This window comes from Gadus chalcogrammus, chromosome 9, assembly GCF_026213295.1.
Source record: "Gadus chalcogrammus isolate NIFS_2021 chromosome 9, NIFS_Gcha_1.0, whole genome shotgun sequence".
Taxonomy (NCBI): domain Eukaryota; kingdom Metazoa; phylum Chordata; class Actinopteri; order Gadiformes; family Gadidae; genus Gadus; species Gadus chalcogrammus.
Genome location: NC_079420.1, coordinates 5,981,348 through 5,987,214, shown reverse-complemented (window position 1 = coordinate 5,987,214; position 5,867 = coordinate 5,981,348).

The window sequence follows — 5,867 nt, the reverse complement described above, 5'->3', positions numbered from 1 at the left end:
ATTGTTTGTATTTTCGTTCATGAAATATACTCATGTCCAAGCATATTTGATCTAATTATTTAAGATTTCCTCTCCTCATAACCACTGCACATTATGTGTCAGTAAACTTTGCTCTACCCATAATTGCACGACTATTACAATAATCCCATAGACAAATTAGGTCTACTTGTTTCCAGATTCTATTAAATTGCTTTGACCATTTATCATTATTATTTTTACTTTTTATCCAATTCCAGAATACATTATCTTTTGTAATATAGAGTGTCAACTTCAAAATATTAGTCAGCATTTATTTGATAACCCAATAACAAACCAGAATTTAAATTTCCCCAGAATTAAACCAGAGCTGAGAGTTGACAGTTATGACAATTCTAGAAAGGGATCTTATGAAGATTATGTTTCAAACTTGCTACCTTCAATCTCATGCGGGAGGAGATAATTTTACCGCATGATCTACTCGATTATCACAACAAAACCTGCTCTCAATAGAACAAGAAAATGCAAGATCAAATATAAAAATGCCATGACACATAAAACAAAATACCTATAAAACCTTCTTCCTGCAACAAAAACCTATGATACAATAAAAGTAAAATGACCAAGATAAATATTATTATGCTTCTTTTGAAGTGGATTTTCAGATCAAGGTTTTCTCCCTTAATGTCTAGCCATAAAAAGCACCACACAAAACAGAGATTCAAAAGTCAACAACTATGTTCCAATTCAAAAAGGCCTATTATCCAAACAGGGATTTCCGTTGATAAATATCAGAGCAGGAAAAACATTGCTAAATAATTTGACCTTCAAGATAAAAGCTCTACAGACTTAGAGCACGATCTTGGACTGCTTCATCTCTTGAACAAAATTTAATTAAAAACAACATCCATTTTCAGCTCGTGGTGACATCATTTTTCCTTCTGTCTACCTCCCCACTACCATTGCACTTGTTCCTGTGTGGACTACGAGTATCCAAACATATTTGCGCGAATGACAATTCGAAGTGCAAACTATTTTCCGCGATTTGAATGAGTATAAAAATAAACGGCATAACACTGAACTTGAAGGACCTGTACTCCCTTAAATCCTAGTGCTCTAAATAATGGAGCCCGTTCCTTGTTGGATTAAGCACCAAGACTGTTAGCAACGTCCACCTCTCAGGAAGACTCGTCTATCCTTCAGGTTACGGCCTAATGCTACCGGCACTATCAAACCTTTGTGTTTGGTAATGGACATGGGTCTTGAAACATAGAGCAATGCAATTTTACTTGCTATCCGGCGTGCTTCATGTTGTATTAACAGCAGGCCTGAGGATATGAATCAGCTACATTGAGGCAGAACTGTGTAACCGTCCTTTCTCTCATCAGGGGTTTGGGTCCTTCGCGTCCTCGGACTCTGGGCGCAGCTTTCATGTCAATCAAGGAAATCTCTCCTCTCTTTATTCTTTATGTGTGTGTGTGTGTGTGTGTGTGTGTGTGTGTGTGTGTGTGTGTGTGTGTGTGTGTGTGTGTGTGTGTGTGTGTGTGTGTGTGTGTGTGTGTGTGTGTATGAGCATGTGTATGAGTGGGCGTGTGCGTGAATGTGTGTCTCGTTGGATGTAGTCCAGTGGCGACCTCGGGACCCGGGGCAGCTTGCTCTGTCACCCCCCGCCTGCCAAGAATAACTCCCCCCCCCCCCCCCCCCCCCGGGGGAACATCCACCCACCCTGGAGGAGCGAGACAGAGACCCTCGCCCTGTCACTGTGCCATATAATACGGCTGCTCCACCTGCAGACAGATGGACAGCACTCTCCCTGCAAACACACACACACACACACACACACACACACACACACACACACACACACACACACACACACACACACACACACACACACACACACACACACACACACACACACACACACACACACACACACACACACACACACGCATACACCAGCACGCACACCGACACCCACATAAACACGTCTGCACACACACGCGCACAAACACATGGAAACACACACACACCTACGCACAAACACACTTAAACACAAACACACACACACACAACATCAACACACAACACTACTTCCCATGAGGCACTAGGTCCCGCTGCATGTGGAACACAGGGTCTGCGTGTGAGACCAGTCGGGATTCATGAGGGATGATTGCCTGGATGTGTATGCATGCATGTAGACAGGCAGAGAGACGGAAAGTCAAACGGATGAGAGAGCAGACAGACAGGCAGACAGACAGACAGGCAGGAAGGCAGGCAGGCAAGTTGTTTAGGCAGACAGACTGAGTCAGAATAACACACACACACACACACGCACACCCAACCACACACACACACCCCAACTCTCTCGCGCACACACACACACACACACACACACACACACACACACACACACACACACATTCTCACACACACACACACACACACACACACACACACACACACACACACACACACACACACACACACAGAGACACACACACACACACACACACACACACACACAACACACACACACACACACACACACACACACACACACACCGTGAACCTGCAGGAGCGGGGTCAGAGAGGTAGGGGCTTGGCTAATTAAGGTGATTACGTGTGCTTTTGTCTGAATGTTTTTGCCGGCTCTGCCAACATGGAGGGAGTCTGCCGGGGCTCTGAGAGACGAACAGGGGAGCAGGAATCAAAGGCTGGCTCAGGGCCCTCTCCACAGCATCTGAGCCCTGGCTGTGGGCCCCCCTACATGCCAACAACAGTACTTCTGCCACTTAATCAGGGTGACGGTGGGGGAGACGTGGCGGTTGGCTGGCGGGGGCCGAAAAGGAGGTTGAGGAGCAATCAGGAGCTTTTTTAATATGTTTGTCGCATTACGTTGTGCAAACAGCAATGCTCAACTCGTTACAAGGGCGAAGACTACAACGTCGTCTCGGAAATCACATGACTGAAGTCGTTTTACAAATGAGAAATGAAACGTGCCCCCTCACGATCGTTGTGACGAGAACCCTTATTGCACCTTATTTTTTTAAAACCGCCCCACCAGAAATGTCCCGCTTAAATCGTCTCTGATTGTGGTGTCAATACAAAGGATATGACTCAACATTTCTGACAAACGTGTCGGAACGAGGAACTTCCTTGTACTGTATTTATATCATACTATATTCCACCCAATGAATAACTTCACTGTTCAGTACAGTGTATGAAACATTTCCCCTTAATATATGGAATACTAATTAAATAAATGTCCAGTGTACACATAACTATTTAAACTTGAAATAAGTAAATTTATTGAAATGATTTGGCCTTATTCTATACAATTGAGCTAGTGCGAGCACAGCGAGTTATTACTGTGTGCGTGAGTACACTAAACTGCAGTGAATGTTAAAGCTAGAACGAGGAAGCAAACAGTTTATCCATCTCAGCTCCATGCCACTTGTTGTCCATAATCTAATCCATCCGAGGTTCACTTCCTGTTTTGCCCTGACCATTTTTTCCACTAAAAGCAAATCATTATTTCAGGGAATCACTTTGACAAACAAAGACCTATCAATAGATGCTTAAGTTAAATGGCACTTGGGTGATCGTCTGGGAAATAGCACAGGCAATGTAACCTATATCCTATTGGTCTCATACGTACAGCACCACGTTAATGTAGTTATGAAATACAAAACATCATCCAGCAGAATTAAGAGGTTTTTTTTATGAATCGGCCATATGAGAGCTACGAGGGGAGAGGCTCCTCGGTCAGAGAGAAGTCGTTCAAGTGTGCAGGTAATGCGGCCCTCCGCCGTTGTTGTGTGTGGTTTTCTCTGGGCCGGGTCGAGGAATGTTCCGTGATATCTCTTTAAGAGCACGGCTGAGCCTTCAGCTCTGAGGGTCTCCTTTGTTGCTGCGCTCATTTATACTTTGAAACTTGGTTTTTCAGTTGTGGAAAGGAGTTGTTTTTTCTTTCTTTTTTTTTGTCCTTTTTTTTTTTTCGGAGGCAGCTCTCTAGAAGTGAGCAGGCACTTTCACTCGCTGGCCAATATTCCCAGCATGCATTGTGGCGAAAGGGCTGGCTTTGTTCTCTGTGTTAACTGTTAAGTAGCAGTGCTAAACAGTGCTTTTGGAGGGCTCCTGCTCACATGCATGTGCCTAGAACGGCTTTAAGGTGGACAAACACGACATATCTCATGCTGTTGAAACGTCTTAGCCGTGAAGGGAGACAGTGAAATGATAATTGAATGCTCGTTCTTGTTTGTCTGTAATTGCGACACTTCAAGACTGTACAGGCAGGCACACATAGCATTCCAACCACACCACTGGTGATGCTTGGATTCTGTTTACATCCCTTGACCCTGGACAATTATCTCCAAAAAATAACATGACTCCTATGCAGTGTTCAAACGCTATACGCTCATGAGACCAAGTGCTTGATAGGGATTTGAAGCACCAACAATCTGCAATTAATAATGATTAATAAATTAAGATAGCATTTAATTTAAAAAAAAAGGGGAAATTCCACACTGCAGATTTTGTATTTAAGTGTATTTGTGTATCACACAAATTGTTAATTTAATCATTACCTTATCTGCAGGTTGATCAATTCATAGAACAAAGACTGCCTCTGAAGTTTTTCAAATGCTTTTCTACCACATTTCCCATCTGGGATCTTATCTTTTCTTATCCCTGATGATGCAGTCAGACAATGATTTACTGCTTCTGTTTATACTCACAAGTGTAGCGATTTTGACTCGCACAATCGGCAAGTAGTCTATGCTATGTTGGAAGTCGTTCAGTGCCATCTGGGCAGTGTGCTACTTTATTTGGTAGGCAGGAGGTACTTAGCAGCCATTTGTGGGCTGGTAATTTTAAAATGGGTCCCTTGTAACACTTTCCAGTGAGGGTCATTAGGTGACCTTAAATTAACTTTTGCAAATGCACTAATAAGCGTGAAATAACTGATAGCTAAAAGTTAGTAAGATAAAAATAAATAATGGTTGAGTAAACGTTTACTAATTATGTTCATGTTAACTTATGGTGTTCATGTAGTTACCCCTCTGCCAATGCTACATAACAATGCTTATTACTGCATTAACTTATGTTGAGTAACGGTTAATTCATGTAGCCCTTTTGTAATATTGCAAGTGCTAATAGGTAAATAAGTAATAATTACCCAATCCCTGCATCGTAAAAATCACAAAAAGTTCAACATGACCCCGGGTATAACGTTTCATAATGTGACCCACAAACCACAAACCCGACGGTGAGCAAAATAAGACCAAACGTAGTCAGACAGAGAATACTCCCACACACGTTCTCAAAACAGCCGTAGCCAACCTCCTCATCTGCTAGAACACTTATTGTATCACATTTATTTCCCTCTTTATGATCGGCCTCATATAAACTTGAAAACTGCTAAGGCCACCAACTCAAGGGAACCGACCCTTCTTCCCCGGACATTATCTCTAACAGATGCTCCGTACCACCGACTTGAAAGCCCCATAAGGGGTGACTCTGCGGTACGACGGGGTCAAACGCGGACCCAGATTACATGTAATCCTGGGGCCCGTGGAAACGGTTCAAGCCCTTCGCTCTGGGGTAGATCTTCCAACCAAACCCCCACCTCCGGGCGAGGGAGGCTGAGGGGGTTGAGGGACGATGCGGCCCGCCGTCCGACAGCATCTGGCCTACACCTGTGAGACTGCAAGTCACTGGAAACAGTGAGTGAGCGGGCCGTCGTGACAATGCTAAGTCACCGAAAAAACTGGGTCAACGGATCCGAGGTCTGTGGCTCTTTGCCGGAGGGGGGCGGAGAGAGCCCAAACTGAGTGCTCAATCACTAAATCAAAGGGAACATAACTAACTACGAACAGTCCGTGAATCGC